The 19,059-nt window shown below is 40.4% G+C and overlaps 1 non-coding gene and 1 pseudogene across 1 annotated transcript; both read left to right on the top strand.

Annotated features, from left to right (window-relative positions):
* The first annotated feature begins 54 nt into the window (after positions 1–54).
* LOC116462830 (small nucleolar RNA U13) lies at positions 55–158 on the top strand. Its single transcript, XR_004246481.1, has one exon. It is a non-coding gene; the product is annotated as a small nucleolar RNA U13 (small nucleolar RNA).
* Positions 159–5,320: 5,162 nt separating this feature from the next.
* On the top strand, positions 5,321–5,495 carry LOC116462790 (U2 spliceosomal RNA; annotated as a pseudogene).
* The last annotated feature ends 13,564 nt before the right edge of the window (positions 5,496–19,059 follow it).

Here is a 19,059-nt window from a genome sequence, read left to right as displayed (position 1 = left end):
AAAAGACTTAAAAGAAACATGTTAATACATTTAACAACATAAAAAGTTGAAATGATCCTTTTGTGATTGGTAAGCATGATAACCGGGTTTTCACACTCATGTGTGAAATGTGCCTCCTTCAAGGCTTGTTACCATGTAGGCACATTACCCAACTGATGTGAAAAAAAAAGTTAAAACTTTTTGCATATAAAAAGTTGATAAATAAAATGTAAAAGGAAATAAAACACTAGAGAACATTTTTTCTGTATACAATACAAAGAGTTAATATTCTTTTTACCTAAAAAGCTCTACAAATAGATGAATTCTCCAAGAGGAAAATGTATAAAGGATATGAAGAAGCAAAGAACACTAAATAGATTTTTAAATGTTCTATCTTACTAGTAATCAAAGGAATACAGATTAAAATATGACACCATGTTCATTTACCAAATGTTAACGTTTCTTCTTTAATAAGAATGTGCTGGCTATCAGCTGGGTGCCTCAGCACTCCTCAGTCTCCATCAGGCTAACCTCAGCCTGTTACCATGGCAGCAGCAGGAAGTACACAAGGCCTCTTGAGGCCCGGTCTTAGAACTGGCACACTGTCACTTCCAATGCATCTTATCAGCCAAAACAAGTCAAAGATCAGCAAAGATTGGAGGGAACTAACACTGCCTCTTGATGGGAGGAGTTTCAAATTATATTGCAAAAGTTGTGGTTACAGGGAAAGGTGGAGAATTAGGGCCAATTTTCAATCAGTTACAAGTATATACTAATTATCTCAATTACATTTTTATCAGAAATTTATGTATATCTGACTACATATTATCTAGATACAGCTATATACACACATATATATGTGATGGACATGGATATACAGATAAGTAGACCATCTGTTGAAATCTATTCCAAATTAAACAAACACTACACAAAAGAGAATAAACAAAAGGCCAATAAGTCTATGAAAAGATGCTCAATAGCACTAGTTGCCATGAAAATGCGAATTAAAACCAAATGAAACACTACTACCTTCCCACTGGAATGGCTAAAACTAAAAAAAAAAAAAAACACACTGCCACATACTGGCGATGAGGTATGTAGTTATTAGGACTCACACACTGCTGGTAGGACAGTAACTTGGTAGAACCACTCTGGAACTTGTCCATATTTACCCAATTGAATATATGTTCATTCTGTGACCTAGCAATCCTGCTCCTACATGCATCAGAGGACACGTTTAAGAATATTCACAGGAGTTTTTTTTTTTTTTTTTGAGACAGAGTCTCACTCTGTCACCCAGGCTGGAGTGCAGTGGCATGATCTCGGCTCACTGCAACCTCCGCCTCCCAGGTTCAAGCGAATTCTCCTGCCTCAGCCTCCTAAGTAGCAGGGATTACAGGCATCTACCTCCACGTCCAACTAATTTTTGTATTTTTAGTAGAGACAGGGTTTTGCCATGTTGGCCAGTCTGGTCTTGAACTCCTGGCCCCAAGTGATCTGCCCACCTCATCCTCCCAAAGTGCCGGGATGACAGGTGTGAGTCATTGTGGCCCAAATCAATTTAAATGTTCATCAACAATAGAATGGATAAATATAGATGTTCCTCGACTTTCAATGTTATGTCCCAATTAAACCATCATAAGTTGAAAATATTGTAGTCAAAAATGCATTTAATACACCTAACCTTACTGAACACTGTAGCTTAGCCTATCCCCTACCTAACACAAAACCTATGTTATAATAACGTTGAATAACTTATGTAATTTATTGAATACTGTACTGAAAGCAAAAAACAGAATAGTTGTATGGGTACCCAAAGTATGGTTTCTACTGAACACACATTGCTTTCATGCTGTCATAAACTGGAAAAACCATTAAGCCAAACCATCTGAGGTTGGGGACTGTCTGTAAATTATGAAGTTTTCCCACAAAATGGAATATTATACAGCAACAAAACGAGCAAATACAGCTGCTAGCAACAACCTTGATAACTCTCTAACAGACATCAGTTTGAGAAAAAAAAAAAAAAATCCAAAAAAGCACAGTTGAGCCTTGAACAACAAGGGCTTGAACTGCACAGGTCCACTTAGACTCAGACTCTCTTCAGCCTCTGCCACCCATCAGACAGCAAGGCCAACCCCTCCTCCTCCTCCTTCTCAACCTGCTCAATGTGAAGATGATAAGGATGAAGACTTTTATGATGATACTCTTCCTCCTAATGAAAATAGTAACTATATTTTTTCTTCTTTATGATTTCTTAATCACAATTTCTTTTCTCTAGATTACTTTATTGTAAGAATACAGTATACAACATATATATACAAAAATATGTTTATTGGCTGCTTGTGTTATCAGTAAGACTTCGGACCAATAGTAGGCTATTGGTAAAGTTTTCGGAAAGCCAAAAGTTATAAATGGATTTTCAACTATGTGGAGGGTCACTGTCCCTAACCCCTGAGCTATTCAAGGGTCAACTGTATATATTTATGATTCCAGTGCTATAAAGTTCACACACTGGTAAAACTAATCTGTGCTTATAGGAATCAAAATAGTCACCTTTGGCAACAGGCCAGGCGATCCAGACATGGCACAAGGAAGGCATCTGGGGTGCTGCTAACATACTAGTCTTCATCTGGATTGTGGTTTTACTTTGCAAAAATTCAAGCTGTACACTTAAAATTTGGGCTCTGAGCTGTGTATATGTTATACTTAGTAATATTTACAATAATAATGTTCGTAATATAATAGTAAGAATTAGATTTTTTTAAGTGTCTCCTGTTAAAATGCAAACACCTTTCAGGGAGAGTCCTCATTTTAACCCATCACAGAGCTCTCCTGAGTGGGGACCGGTTGAGCATGAGCTGGGAGCCAGATAAGAGCCTGCAGGGCTGGCCAGGACTCAGAGACCATCCTCTGTCAGGGTGAGAGGGGACAGGCTCTAAAGACACTCATGGGAAGACAATAAGCACTGCCAGTTGGCAGTCACAGCAGAGGGCCCCAGAGAATATGTATGCAAAGGGCGGGTCCTCACTGATGGCAAAACCAGGCTCAGTGTTCTTGGATCTAGACAGCTCTGTTTCTACTCCAGCTCCTTCCTACTCTGCTCCTGTCCTCTAATGGGAATGAGGCTAGGCTTTCAAGATCTTCCTGGCCCTTTTAAATTACCCACACACAGCAGAGAAGAGACCACAATACTAGTTTCTAGTGAGAGTTGTTGCAGAAATGTCATGAGACGTGACGGCAAGTTTAAAGGGACCTAGAAGGTGTCCAGCTGAAACAGCTCTTTCTTATAGCTCTCTGTCATTTTCCCTCTCCTTTTTAACTCCATTTTCTCCATCTAATCCCTCATTGTCAACATATTTTGAATTTTTTCAATGACCAAAAAGAGATCCATGTTCCCTAGCCTTGAGGCCACCTAATGGATATTTGGGACAAGCTGCTAGAGTACAAGGAAGGAGGACATAAATAAAAAGAACTCATTCAAGAGGACTCTGCATTAAGGCAGACTATTAATATAAATCATTGCATTTCTATAACAGCGGGGGGGATTTACCATTTCATTTATCCAGACTTTGCTCAAGAATTTTTAAATGTGCCACAGTTTGCCCCACGGGCGTCTGAAAGCACGTGTGTTTTTAACTAGTGTAATGTTTGAGTACGTCTCGCCCCCTATCAAGGTTGATAATAAATGTGATTTACAAAAATGTAGCAAAGTAGGTCACTGCTATCTGCAAACATGGCTCACAATAATCAAAGGAACATAGGAAGAAAATGATGGGAACACAGGAAGAAAATTTCCAAGATGGGAAATTAAATAGTGTGCCTTTTCTGGACAGACAGAATCCACTGCAAAAGCACAACACTGATTTGCTTTTCAGCCACCACACCTACTCTTCTTGTAGCCACGTGTGACTAAGCCCTAGGGCAATGAAAATAAAATCAGAAACCATTTGGTAAGTAGACTCTTGGGAGATTATATTGACCTGTGTGTCCCTCATGGTGTCCCACCATGTTAAGCCAACCAGTGCCCCAGCTAAATCCTAACCCAAATAGGCAGAGGAGCATACAAATAAGCCAAAGCCATAGTCGATTCCCAAGTACCTCCCTGGCAGTACCACCCACCTCCTGACCGAGTATCATGACCACCCATATAACAAAGGAAGGACTATTATCAGGATACCCTCCTCCCCACCTATAACCCTTAGAGATCTTATGTTTCCAATAGGCAGCATGATCAACTTTCTTAGCACCCAGAGCTAACTGCAAATATTCTGCATTCTAGGTTTTATATACCAGTGAAAGGAAAATATGTATTCTTCTTTTATCCAACTATTGCTATGTTTATCAAGGGCTATAACTGGACCCAAATCCTAGACGGAGCAGGTTCATTTAATAAGGTTGTTCTAATGCAACAGCTGGACACGAAAAGAAAATGAAAGAAAGAAAAGCCACTGTGCAGATAACTGAGGAATCCAATCCTGATCTCATTTTCATAAAATTATGAAGTCCCAACAGTACACAGCAGTTACAAACTCTGCTTCACGAATCTTCATTCATTCACCCAATCAATGTGTCCTGACCATTAGCTGTGAGCTAGAAACTGCTGGGGGTGGGGAAAGCAGTGATTATTCATAAGATGTAATCCTTGGCCTTAAGAAACCTTGAGAAGTAGGAATATCTGTGTGTGTACACATGCTCAAAAATAGGTCATTACAACTGACTGTGCAAGTGCTATGGCTGGGGATATAAGGCCTCTAACAAGTATAGCAAGCTGACTCAGGCCACCCACAGATCAGGTCCTAATCCCTGGAACCGGTAAATGTTACCTTATAAGGAAAAGGGGTCTTTGCAGATGTGATTAAGCTAAGGATATTGGCATGGGGAGATTATCCTGATGGGCACTAAATCCAATCATAAGTGTCCTTATATGAGAGAGAAAGAGGGAGATTTGATACAGACACACAGTAGAAACGGCCATGAGAAGACAGAGGCAGAGATCAGAGTGATGCAGCCACAAACCGAGGAACGCCGGCAGCCACCAGAAGCTGAAACAGTCAAGAAAGGGATTCTCCTCCAGAACCTTCTGAAGGTGTCTGGCCTGAACTACATTCTGACTTTGGACTCTGGCATTCAATCCTGTGACCAAATTCATTCCTGTGTTTTAAGCCATCGAGTTTGTGGTCATTTGTAACAGTGGCCACAGGAAACTAATACACCAAAAGTTGGGAAAGACTTTCCAGGGGGGAAAACAAAAATGCCTGAGCTGCACTGTAGAAGGTGTGGAGATGGAAAGTGAGAAGTCAGTGGTTGGTTGTGGCTAGTGTAGAAAGTGCAAGAAGGCACCACTTCTCAGCCTTTTAGCTAAGACCAAGTGTAGTATATGTTCCTATCAGTTTAAAATGCAAGAAAGTGAGAGATAAGACCAGTCGTGGGCTACATTATGGGGCTACATTATACATTGTCAATTATTTGTTTTGTTTGACATTTATTCATAGTGAATGAGAAACAGAGCTATTGCAAGGTATTCAGCCATTTACAATTTAGATTTACATTTCAGAAAGGTCTCTCTACCTGTCCTGTAGAGACCTTTACCACCTCCACCCCCATATCCAGTCTATTGGGAAATCCTATGGACTCTATATTCCAAATACACCCAAATTCCTGCTTCTTTCCCTGTAGCCACTGTTACCATTCTGATCCAAGCCACGGTCATCTCTTCTGGATTTTGAAATAGCCTTCCGTTTGGCTCTCTGCTTTTCTTCTTGTCTGTCTGCAGCCTACTCTCAACACAGCAGTCAGCATGTCACTTAAATCAGGTCATGTCACTCCTCTCTTTCCCATTTCACTCAGAGCAAGAGCCAAAGCCCTAGAATGCCCCTTCCCGTGCTCCACTGCCTCACACCCCGGGCCTGACCTCCCTCCCTCACCCTGAGGCAGACACAGTGCCTCCTCCCTGCTACTCCCTGAACACACCAACCCAGTCCTGCCTCAGGCCTTTCACACACTGTTTTCTTTGTTTGGAATGATTTGTCTCTTTGATATTCCTTACCTCCTTCAAGTCTTTGCCTAAATGTCACTGTCTTGATGAGGCCTACCCTGACACACACTGTATTTTAAACCGCAACCTCCCTCTTACCCTGCTTTTCCTCTTTTCTTCCATATCTTCTAACATGTTCAATATAGTTTGGATGTTTGTCCCCTCCAAACCTCAAGCTGAAATGCAATCCCCAGTGTTGGAGGGGGGCTTGTGGCGATGGGTTTGGGTCATGGGGGCGGATCCTTCATGAATAGCTTGGTGCTGAGTTCTCCCTCTGAGTTCACACAACATCTGGTTGTTTAAAAAGTGTGACACCTCCCCCCACTCTTGCGCCCACTCTCGCCATGTGGTGCCTGCTTCCCCTTCACCTTCCACCATGATTGGAAGCTCCCTGAGGCCCTCATCAAGAGCAGATGCCAGCACTATGCTTTCTGTACAGCCTGCAGAACCATGAGCCAAAATAAACCACTGTTTTTTATAAATTATCCCAAACTTAGGTATTCTTTTATAGCAAGAACGGACTAATACCTAAATTTACTTTTTGTGTTTATTATTTAATATCCATCTCCCCCTCTAAAATGTAAGCTCCATGGAGAAAGGAATCTTTGTTTTGTTCACAGCCATAACTTAGGTGCTGACACATAGCAGGTGCTGAAAAAATATTTGTTGAATAATTAAGTGAACAATGAATAGGAACGGGATGGAGCAGAAGTGACCCTGGAGACTGGGAAGCCAGATGAGCTCAGAGAACTGCTTAGTGTTCTGACTCTAAAATGATGTAATCAATGGCAAGCCTTTAAATGTCAACTTGAAAGGATGACAAAAAAAAATATGTGGTTCTGAAAGTAAACTAATAAGCCAACAATGATTTGCTGGACTATATTATGTCAATGTTCAAATAGATTTTGGTAAACATTCTGAACATTGGGATTAAAAGTCATTTAACAAATGTGGATTAAGCTATTATGACAGTGAAGGACATTCAAACATCAAATCTCAAAAACTTTACAGTTTGATAAGAGAAATAAGGTATCTAGAAGATTGTCACATATTTTAGAAGGGTTTTGTAAGTAGGTTGTTATAAGAATATTTGTAAGAATGCAGCAACTATAAACAAGCAATGCTGACCAAGCCATTCTCACATATGGTATTGTTTGAGTATAAATCAAAGCAGCATTTTTGAAAAGCATTTTGGTAATACACATTAATACCCTTAAAAAATTTTATTCCACAATCTAAAGAGAAAAAAATGCATAGGAAAAAAACTGAGAAAAAATACACCAAAATGTTAACAATGATTCTTTCTAAAGAATAAATCACCAAATTCCAGTGACTTAACCCAACAGTTTCATATGACAGTGAAACCCAGGGGTCCTAGTCAGCAGGGGGCGCTCGTCCATGCAGTGATTAAGGGATCCAGACTCCTTCCATCTCCTGGTTCCTCACATCCCCTAGAGGCTAATTATCAATTGCCTCCTTCCAGTAGACAGAAAAACATCTTGAGGAAAGCACACTAGTAACTTCAAAGTCTTGGCTTGAAAGTGACCTGTTTACACATCATTGGTCACATGTAGATGCAGTGGGTGAGAGGTAGGGACTGCAAAATCTATCCCCAGACTAATTATGGAAAAAGGAACAAGATGTTTGGTGGACAGTAAAGTGAGCCTTCTCTGCCACAGAGGGATATTCTTCTCCTTTATATGTATCTTTATTTTCTAAACGTTCTGTAATGAACAAGCACTGCTTTAATAATGAAGGAAAAATCATACTTTATATATACATATATATATATATATATGTCTGCAAAAAGAAAAGAGTTAATAATCTTTGATCCAGTAAATTCATTCTTTAAATTTATAATAAATAAATAATTAGATTGTGGGGGGTGGCTGGCAAAATGGCCAAATAGGAACAGCTTTGGTCCACAGCTCCCAGCAAGATGAGTGCAGCAGGGAGGTGATTTCTGCCATTTCCAGTTGAGGTACCCAGTTCATCTCATTGGGACTGGCTAGACAGTGGGTGCAGCCCATGGACAGTGAGCCGAAGCAGGGTGGTGCATCGCCTCACCCAGGAAGCCCAAGGGGTCAGGGAACTCCCTCCCCTAGCCAAGGGAAGCCCTGAGGGATTGTGCCATGAGGGACTGTGCATTCCGGCCCAGATACTATGCTTGGACTGTGCATTCCAGCCCAGATACTATGCTTTTCCCATGGTCTTCACAACCCGCTGACCAGGAGATTCCCTTGGGTGCCTATACCACCAGGGCCCTGGGTTTCAAGCACAAAACTGGGTGGCTATTTGCACAGACACCAAGCTAGCTGCCGGAGTTTTTTTTCATACCCCAGTAGTGCCTGGAATACCAGTGAGACAGAACCGTTCACTCCCCTGGAAAGGGGGTGCTGACGTTAGGGAGCCAAGTGATCTTGCTCAGAGGATCACACTCCCGTGCAGACCAGCAAGCTATGATCCACTGGCTTGAAGTCTCGCTGCCAGCACAGCAGCCTGAAGCCAACCTGGGACACTCAAGCTTGGTGGGGGGAAGGGCATTACTGAGGCTTGAGTAGGCGGTTTTCCCCTCACAGTGTAAGCAAAGCCACTGAGAAGTTCAAACTGGGCAGAGCCCACTGCGGCTCTGCAAAGCTGCTGTAGCCAGACTGCATCTCTAGATTCTTCCTCTCTGGGCAGGGCATTTTTGAAAGAAAGACAGCAGCCCCAATCAGGGACTGTGGGCACAGCTTTAGCAGACTTAAACATTCCTGCCTGCTGGCTCTGAAGAGAGCAGCAGATCTCCCAGCACAGCACTTGAGTTCTGCTAAGGGACAGACTGTCTCCTCAAGTGGGTACCTGACACGTGTGCCTCCTCATGGGGAGGCACCTCCCAGCAGGGATTGACAGACACCTCACACAGGAGAGCTCCAGCTGGCACCTGGTGAGTGCCCCTCTGGGATGAAGCTTCCAGAGGAAAGAACAGGCAGCAATCCTTTCTGTTCTGCAGCCTCTGCTGGTGATACTCAGGCAAACAGGGTCTGGAGTGAACCTCCAGCAAACTCGAGCAGACCTGCAGCAGAGGGGCCTGAAGGGGCCTGAATGTTAGAAAGAAAACTAACAAACAAAAAGGAATAGTATCAACATTAATAAAAAGGATGTCCACACAAAAACCCCATCCAAAGGTCACCAACATCAGACCAAAGGTCAATAAATCCATGAAGATGAAGAAAAACCAGTGCAAAAAGGCTGGAAATTCCACAATCAGTATGCCTCTTCCCCTCCAAAGGACCACAAGTCCTCGCCAGCAAGGGAACAAAACTGGACGGAGAATGAGTTTGACAAGTTGACAGAAGTAGGCTTCAGAAGGTGGATAATAACAAACTCCTCTGAGCTAAAGGAGCATGTTCTAACCCAATGCAAGGAAGCTAAGAACCTTGAAAAAAGATTAGATGAATTGCTAACTAGAATAACCAGTTTAGAGAATAACATAAATGACCTGATGGAGCTGAAAAACACAGCACGAGAACTTCGTGAAGCATGCACAAGTGTCAATAGCCAAATCAATCAAACAGAAGAAAGGATATCAGAGATTGAAGATCAACTTAATGAAATAATGCATGAAGTCAAGATTAGAGAAAAAATAATAAAAAGGAAAGAACAAAACCTCCAAGAAATATGGGACTATGTGAAAAGACCAAACCTACATTTGATTGGTGTACCTGAAAATGATGGGGAGAATGGAACCAAGTTGGAAAATACTCTTCAGGATATTGTCCAGGAGAACTTCCCCAATCTGTTTGAATGTTGGCAAGACAAGCCAACATTCAAATTCTGGAAATACAGAGAACACCACAAAGACACTCCTCGAGAAGACCAAGACACATAATCATCAGATTCACCAAGGTTGAAATAAACAAAAAAATTTAAGGGCAGCCAGAGAGAAAGGTCAGGTTACCCACAAAGTGAAGCCCATCAGACTAAGCGCAGATCTCTTAGCAGAAACCCTAAAAGCCAGAAGAGCGTGGGGTCCAATAGTCAACATTCTTAAAGAAAAGAATTTGCAACCCTGAATTTCATATCCAGCCAAACTGAGCTTCATAAGCGAAGGAGAAATAAAATCATTTACAGACAAACAAATGCTGAGAGATTCTGTCACCACCAGGCCTGTCTTACAAAACCTCCTGAAGAAAGCGCTAAATATGGAAAGGAAAAACCAGTACCAGCCACTGCAAAAACATACCAAATTGTAACGACCATCAATACTATAAGAAACTGTATCAACTAATGGGCAAAATAACCAGCTAGCATCATGATGACAGGATCAAATTCACACATAACAATACTAACCTTAAATGTAAACAGGCTAAATGCCCCAATTAAAAGACACAGACTGGCAAATTGGATAAAGAGTCAAGACCCATCGGTGTGTTGTATTCAGGAAACCAATCTCAAGTGCAAAGACACGCATAGGCTCAAAATAAAGGGATGGAGGAATATTTACCAAAAAAATGGAAAGCAAAAAAAAGCAGGGCTTGCAATCCTTGTCTCTGACAAAACAGACTTTAAACCAACAAAGATCAAAAGAGACAAAGAAGGCCATTACATAATGGTAAAGGGATCAATGCAACAAGAAGAGCTAACTATCCTAAATATATACGCACCCAATACAGGAGCACCCAGATTCATAAAGCAAGTTCTTAGAGATCTACAAAGAGAACCAGACTCCCACACAATAATAGTGGGAGACTTTAACACCCCATTGTCAATATTAGACAGATCAACGAGATAGAAAATTAACAAGGATATTCAGGACTTGAAGTCAGCTCTGGAACAAGAGGACCTAATAGATATCTATAGAACTCTTCACCCCAAATCAACAGAATATACATTCTTCTCAGCACCACATCGCACTTATTCTAAAATTGACCACATAATTGGAAGTAAAACACTCCTCAGCAAATGCAAAAGAATGGAAATCATAACAAACAGTCTCTCAGACCACAGTGCAATCAAATTAGAAATCAGGATTAAGAAACTCACTCAAGGCCAGGTGTGGTGGCTCACACCTGTAATCCCAGCACTTTGGGAGGCCGAGGCGGGCGGATCACGAGGTCAGGAGATTGAGACTATCCTGGCTAACACAGTGAAACCCCGCCTCTACTAAAAATACAAAAAATTAGCCGGGCGAGATGGCGGGCACCTGTAGTCACAGCTACTCGTGAGGCTGAGGCAGGAGAATGGCGTGAACCCCGGGGGGCGGAGCCTGCAGGGAGCCGAGATTGCGCCACTGCACTCCAGCCTGGGCGACAGCGAGACTCTGTCTCAAAAAAAAAAAAAAAAAAAAGAAAAAAGAAACTCACTCAAAACCGCTCAACTACATGGAAACTGAGCAAACTGCTCCTGAATGACTCCTGGGTAAATAACTAAATTAAGGCAGAAATAAATAAGTTCTTTGAAACCAAGGAGAACAAAGACACAATGAACCAGAATCTCTGGGACACAACTAAAGCAGTGTTTAGAGGGAAACTTATAGCACTAAATGTCCACAGGAGAAAGTGGGAAAGATCTAAAAGCAACACCCTAACATCACAATTAAAAGAACTAGAGAAGCAAGAGCAAACAAATTCAAATGCTAGCAGAAGACAAGAAATAACTAAGCTCAGAGCAGAACTGAAGAAGACACAGACATGGAAAACACTTCAAAAAATCAATGAATCCAGGGGATGGTTTTTTTGAAAAGGTTAACAAAATAGATAGACCACTAGCCAGACTGTTAAGAAAAAATGAGAGAAGAATCAAATAGATACAACAAAAAATGATAAAGGGGATATCACCACTGATCCCACAGAAATACAAATTATCATCAGAGAATACTATAAATACCTCTACACAAATAAACTAGAAAAACTAGAAGAAATGGATAAATTCCTAGTCACATACATCCCCCCAAGCCTAAACCAAGAAGAAGTCAAATTCCTGAATAGACCAATAACAAGTTCTGAAATTGAGGCAGTAATTAATAGCCTATCAACCAAAAAAAGGCCAGGACCAGACAGATTCACAGCCAAATTCTACCAGAGGTACAAAGAGAAGGTGGTACCATTCCTTCTGAAACTATTCCAATCAATAGAAAAAGAGGGACTCCTCCCTAACTCATTTTATGAGGCCAACATCATCCTGATACCAAAACCTGGCAGGGACACAACAAAAAAAAGAAAATTTCAGGCCAATATCCCTGATAAACATCAATGCGAAAATCCTCCATAATGGCAAACCGAATCCAGCAGCACATCAAAAAGCTTATCCACCATGATCAAGTGGTCAAGTGGGCTTCATCCCTGGGATGCAAGGCTGGTTCAACACATGCAAATCAATAAACATAATCCATCATATAAACAGAACCAATGACAACAACCACATGATTATCTTGACAGATACAGAAAAGGCCTTCAATAAAATTCAACACCCCTTCATGATAAAAACTCTCAATAAACTAGGTATTGATGGAACATATCTCAAAATAATAAGAGCTATTTATGACAAACCCACAGCCAATATCATACCAAATAGGCAAAAACTGGAAGCATTCCCTTTGAAAACTGGCATAAGACAAGGATGCCCTCTCTCACCACTCCTATTCAACATAGTGTTGGAAGTTCTGGCCAGGGCAATCAGGCAAGAGAAAGAAATAAAGGGTGTTCAAACAGGAAGAGAGGAAGTCAAATTGTCTCTGTTTGCAGATGACATGATTGTATATTTAGAAAACCCCATTGTCTCAGCCCAAAATCTCCTTAAGCTGATAAGCAACTTCAGCAAAGTCTCAGAATACAAAATCAATGTGCAAAAATGACAAGAATTCCTATACACCAATAATAGAGAGCCAAATCATGAGTGAACTCCCATTCACAATTGCTTCAAAGAGAATAAAATACCTAGGAATACAACTCACAAGGGATGTGAGAGACCCCTTCAAGAACTACAAACCACTGCTCAAGGAAATGAGAGGACACAAACAAACGGAAAAACATTCCATGCTCATGGATAGGAAGAATCAGTATCATGAAAATGGCCATACTGCCAAGGTAATTTATAGATTCAACACCATCCCCATCAAGCTACCACTGACTTTCTTCACAGAATTAGAAAAACTGCTTAAATTTCATATGGAACCCAAAAAGAGCCTGTATAGCCAAGACAATCCTAAGCCAAAAGAACAAAGCTGGAGGCATCATGCTACCTGGCTTCAAACGATACTACAAGGCTACAGTAACCAAAACAGCACGGTACTGGTACCAAAACAGATATATAGACCAATGGAACAGAACAGAGGCCTCAGAAATAACACCACACACCTACAAGCACCTGATCTTTGACAAACTGGACAAAAACAAGCAATGGGGAATGGATTCCCTGTTTAATAAATGGTGTTGGGAAAACTGGCTAGCCATATGCAGAAAACTGAAACTGGACCCCTTCCTTACACCTTATACAAAAATTAACTCAAGATGGATTAAAGACTTAAATATAAGACCTAAAACCATAAAAACCCTAGAAGAAAACCTAGGCAATACCATTCAGGACATAGGCATGGGCAAAGACTTCATGACTAAAACACCACAGCAACAAAAGCCAAAATAGACAAATGGGATACAATTAAACTAAAGAGCTTCTACACAGCAAAAGAAACTATCATCAGAGTGAACAGGCAACCTACAGAATGGGAGAAAATATTTGCAATCTATCCATCTGACAAAGGGCTAATACCCAGAATCTACAAGGAACTTTTTGCAATCTATCCATCTGACAAAGGGCTAATATCCAGAATCTACAAGGAACTTAAACAAATCTACAAGAAAAAAACAAACAACTTCATCAAAAAGTGGGCAAAGGATATGAACAGACACTTCTCAAATGAAGACATCTATGCAGCCAATAGACACATGAAAAAATGCTCATCATGACTGGTCATCAGAGAAATGCAAATCAAAACCACAATGAGATACCATCTCACACCAGTTAGAATGGCCATCATTAAAAAGTCAGGAAACAACAGACGCTGGAGAAGATGTGGAGAAACAGGAACGCTTTTACACTGTTGGTGGGACAGTAAACTAGTTCAACCATTGTGGAAGACAGTGTGGCGATCCCTCAAGGATCTACAACTAGAAATACCATTTGACCCAGCAATCCCATTACTGGGTATATACCCAAAGGATTATAAATCATGCTACTATAAAGACACATGCACATGTGTATTTATTGCAGCACTCTTCACAATAGCAAAGACTTGGAACCAACCCAAATCCCTATAAATGATAGACTGGATAAAGAAAATGTGGCACATATACACCATGGAATACTACGCAGCCATAAAAAAAAGATGAGTTCATGTCCTTTGCAGGGACATGGATGAAGCTGGAAACCATTGTTCTCAGCAAACTAACACAGGAACAGAAAACCAAACACCGCATGTTCTCACTCATAAGTGGGAGTTGAACAATGAGAACACATGGACACAGAGAAGAGAACATCACACACCAGGGCCTGTCAGGAGGTGGGTGGCTAGGGGAGGGATAGCATTAGGAGAAATACCTAATGTAGATGACGGGTTGATGTGTGCAGCAAACTACCATGGCACGTGTATACCTATGTAACAAACCTGCACGTTCTGCACACGTATCCCAGAACTTAAAGTATAATTTTAAAAAAGGAAAAAAAAAAAAATAAATAAATAATAGAATGCTACCAGCCCCTGCAAGCAAGCTGCCTGCTCACTTCTAGTCATTAACCCCTCCCTCTCTTCCTTCTAGTCATTAACCCCTCAGAGTAACTACTATTCTGATTACCAATGGCATAGATTAGTTCTGCCTGGTTTTTTTACTGTATATAAACTGTCACATTAAGTATAAAAAAATTAGATTGTGGAAAAAGGTATGCCAGATAGATGACTGATGGCTGATTGACAGTGATAGAGTCATACACTGATGACAGAATTATGTAAAGTGGCACAAAAAAATTCCAATAATAACAAAATGCTCCATCCACATTGTGAAATATTATTCAATCAAAAAATAATTTTCCATCATAGTCCCCCCTTACCAGGAGTTTCACTTTCTGCAGTTTTGGTTACCCATGGTCAACCTCAGTCCAAAAATATTACGTGGAAAATTCCAGAAATATACAACTAATAACTTTTAAGTTGCATACCATTCTGAACAGCATGATGGAATCTCTCAGTGTCCCACTTGGTCCTGCCTGGGACATGAATCATCCCTTAGTTCAGCGTCTCCACACTGTCTACACTACACGCCCATGAGTCTTTTAGTAGCCAGCTAGGTTATCAGATCGACTGCTGGCATATCACAGTGCTCGTGTTCAAGAAACCCTTATTTTACCTCGTAATGGCCCAAACTCCAATCGTAGTGATGCTGGCAGTTTGGATATGCTAAAGAGAGGCATAAAGTGTTTCCTTTAAGTAAAGGGGTGAAGTTTCCTGACTTAATAAGGAAAAATAAAAACTGCATGCTGAGACTGCTAAGATCTACAGTAAAACAAAACAAAACAAAACAAAACAAAGTCTCCTATTAGTGAGATTGTGAAGAAGGAAAAAGAAATTTGTGTAAGTTTTACTGTCGAACTTCAAACTGTGAAAGTTATAGCCACCATGTGTGGTAAGTGCTTAGCTAAAATGGAAATTCAGTACTGTCCAAGATTTCAGGCATCCACTGGGGATCTTGGACCATATTTCCTGCAGATAAGTGGGGACTACTATATATACAAAATAGTAACTAAGTGGAATTTTAAAATGGCCTATACTAATCTCTTAGATTAGAATATATTTTAAAAGAATGTATACTGGACAAAAGGCTCCAGAATAATAATTGGCATAAGTGCAGGGATACGGTAATATTCTAAATAGGTGCAATCTTTTCAAGGATGATTTGGCAATAAGTATACGATGTCTTTGTCCCAGCAATTACATGTTAGGATTTTTCCTAAGAATAAAAGTAGGGATGCACAAAAAGAGTCACTTCTGTAAATGCTAAAATTAAATTCTCCCTTCTAAAAGGAAAAACTATAAGCAACTTAAATGTACAATTTCTGGTTATTTAAATATACAATTGACCCTTGAACAACATGGGGGTTAGGGGCACCAACCCTCCGCACAGTCAAAAATCTATGTATAACTTTGACTCCCCCCAAACATAACCACTAATAGCCTCCTGTTGGCCAGAAGCTCACCAATAACATAGTCAATTAACACATATTTTGCATGTCATATGTATTATATTCTGTATTCTTACAACAAAATAGGCTAGAGAAAAGAAAATGTGATTTAAAAAGTCATAGGAAGAGAAAATATATTTGCTATTCATTAAGTGAAAGTGGATCACCACAAAGGTCTTCATCCTCATTGTCTTCACATTGAGTAAGCTGAGCAGGAAGAAATGATGAGATTGGTCCCAGGGGTGGCAGAGGCCGAAGAAAATCCACATAAAAGTGGATCCATATAGTTCAAACCTATGTTGTTCAAGAGTCAAATGTATTCTAATACATGTATGTAATAGAAGACAGTGCAGCCTTTTAAAACGTCCTGTAGATTATTCAAAAGTATGGAAAATATTAGGTTGGTGCAAAAACTGCAATTACTTTTGCACCAACCTAATACAATTTATCAAGCTCAAAAAAAAAGAGCAACTTTCAGAGTAGTATGCACAGTTATTTAAACATGTAAAGTGTTTAGAAGCCTGGAAGGGTATACATCAAAATGTTAAGAGTTATTTCTGCGTAGTGGACTACATATTTGTTTTATTGTTTATGATTTTCTCCTTTGCTAACATTTCAATGACAAATATACATTGAAATCAGATTTAAAATATTTTATTCGTATTTTAATAATATTTTGGAAAATTCTCACAATGATATTGAAAGAAGTAAATGACTAAACTGTACATAGGGTGTGATTTCAACAGTGAGTGTGTGTGTCCAGAATATACAGTGCACAAAAAGACTCCAAAATATTGGCAATGTGGATTTCTGGGTAGTGGGGTTCTAGTTCTAGGGAAAATGACATAAGCAAGACCCCTCTGGCTCTCCCCCACTGAATATAGTTATAAAACCCGAACAGAATGCAACTTAGGAACTCTGAAAAACAGAAATGGACTGGGGAGGAGGGTCAGCTCTCAAAGCACCACCAAACCAGTGGAGAGCTTACCATTTTTTTAAAACTCCAGAATAGCCTTGCTTGGCCTTGGTGGGGTGGGAAGGGTGAAGGGGTGGAGAGAGGAGGAGTGAGCATCACTGCAGAGTTCCAAGTTTCAGGAACAGTAAACAGGTGTCCTGGTAGACCGTGGTGGCAAAGGGGGCCCCAGACACCTAAAACTGTTAGGGAGGGGAACCTTCTTCTCTGATCAGAGGAGCAATAGTCCCAAAAGGTGGGGCAAATCCCCATTGCTCTTTTCTCTCTGTCCTCCCAGCACTTGGCCCTGAATGCAGATGCAGTTGTGGCAGTGAACAACAGAGCAGGGTCAATAAAACCCAGCTTTCTGGGGGGAATACAAAAAAGGAGATCCCCAGGAAACTGGAAAGTACTGAAGAAATCACACAGAGAAAGGAGTGTGGAAAATCAATCCCATAAAATTGCTGATGAACTCTTGGGCTCATGGTCAAGCTGTGCATACATGGATCTGCTCCTAACTAGCCAAGAAATGACTTTGAGAGCTGAACCAAAGGGTTAAGTCAGCACCCAGGTGTCAGACAGGACACTAGGTGGCACACACGTAGGACAGATCTGAATAGTACTGCAAAGCTTTGGAAAAGCACCTGCCACCAAAACCACAATCCACAAAAGACTGGTGAAGAACTTTCTGCTTGATCTTTTTTCTCTTTGTTGCTCAAATTGTATAATTTCTATTGATCTAGCTTTACATTCACTGACTCTCCTCTGTCATCTCCACTCTGCTCTGAAGCCCCTTTAGTGAAGGGGCTTAAATTTAAAATTTCAGTTACTGCATTTTTTGTTTGAAATTCTCCATTGGCTCTTCTTTCTATCTTCTGTTCCTTTGCTGACACTTCCTATCTTTCCGTTCATTTCAAGGATGTTCACCCTTACTTGGTGAACTATTTTAATTGACTTTTAATATGCATCTTAATTGATGATACCTAATTTGGCGCCAGTGCAGGGATCTGCAAATCCCAAAGAAAATATATCCGTATACACCTCAGAGTTTTAACAATACTTAAATTTTCACAACAGTCAAAATGTTCAACATTAGGCCAGGCACAGTAGCTCATGCCTGTAATTCTCAACACTTTGAGAGGCCAAGGTAGGAGGACTGCTTGGGACCTAAAGTTTGAGACCACCCTGGGTATCACAGGGAGACAGGGAGACTCTATCTCAACAAAAAAAAGAAATTGTAATTAGCCAGGTGTAGTAGCTCACACCTGTGGTCTTAGCTACTTGGCAGGTTGAGGCAGGAGGGCAGCTTGAGCCCAGGAGTTTGAGTCTGCAGTGAACTATGGACAACAGAGCAAGACTCTGCCTCAAAAAAAAAAAAAAAAAAAAAAAAAAACTTCAATATTAAATTCAAAAATACTTGGAATATGAAGAACCAGGAATATCTCAATTTCCATTAAAAATGACAAGCAACAGATGCTAACACAGAGATAACACAGATGTTGGAATTATCTGATAAAGACCATAAAGCAGCTATTATCAAAGTCCTCCACCAAGTAAGGGTGAACATTCTTGAAATGAACGGAAAGACAGGAAATGTCAGCAAAGGAACAGAAGATAGAAAGAAGAGCCAATGGAAAATTTCAAAATATACAGTAACTGAAATTTTAAATTTAAACCCCTTCACTAAAGGTGTTTAAAAGCAGAGTGGAGACAACAGAGGGGAGTCAGTGAATGTAAAGCTACATCAATAGAAATTATACAATTTGAGCAGAAAAGAGAAAAAAGGTCAAAAAGAATGAGTCCCTGGGTTGATTCACAGACCTGTGGAACAACATCAAAAGGTCTAACATTCATGTCATCAGACTTTTATAAGGAGAGG

Source organism: Hylobates moloch, unplaced genomic scaffold (genome assembly GCF_009828535.3).
Source record: "Hylobates moloch isolate HMO894 unplaced genomic scaffold, HMol_V3 SCAFFOLD_23, whole genome shotgun sequence".
Lineage (NCBI taxonomy): Eukaryota > Metazoa > Chordata > Mammalia > Primates > Hylobatidae > Hylobates > Hylobates moloch.
This window is presented reverse-complemented; position numbering and strand designations above follow the sequence as displayed.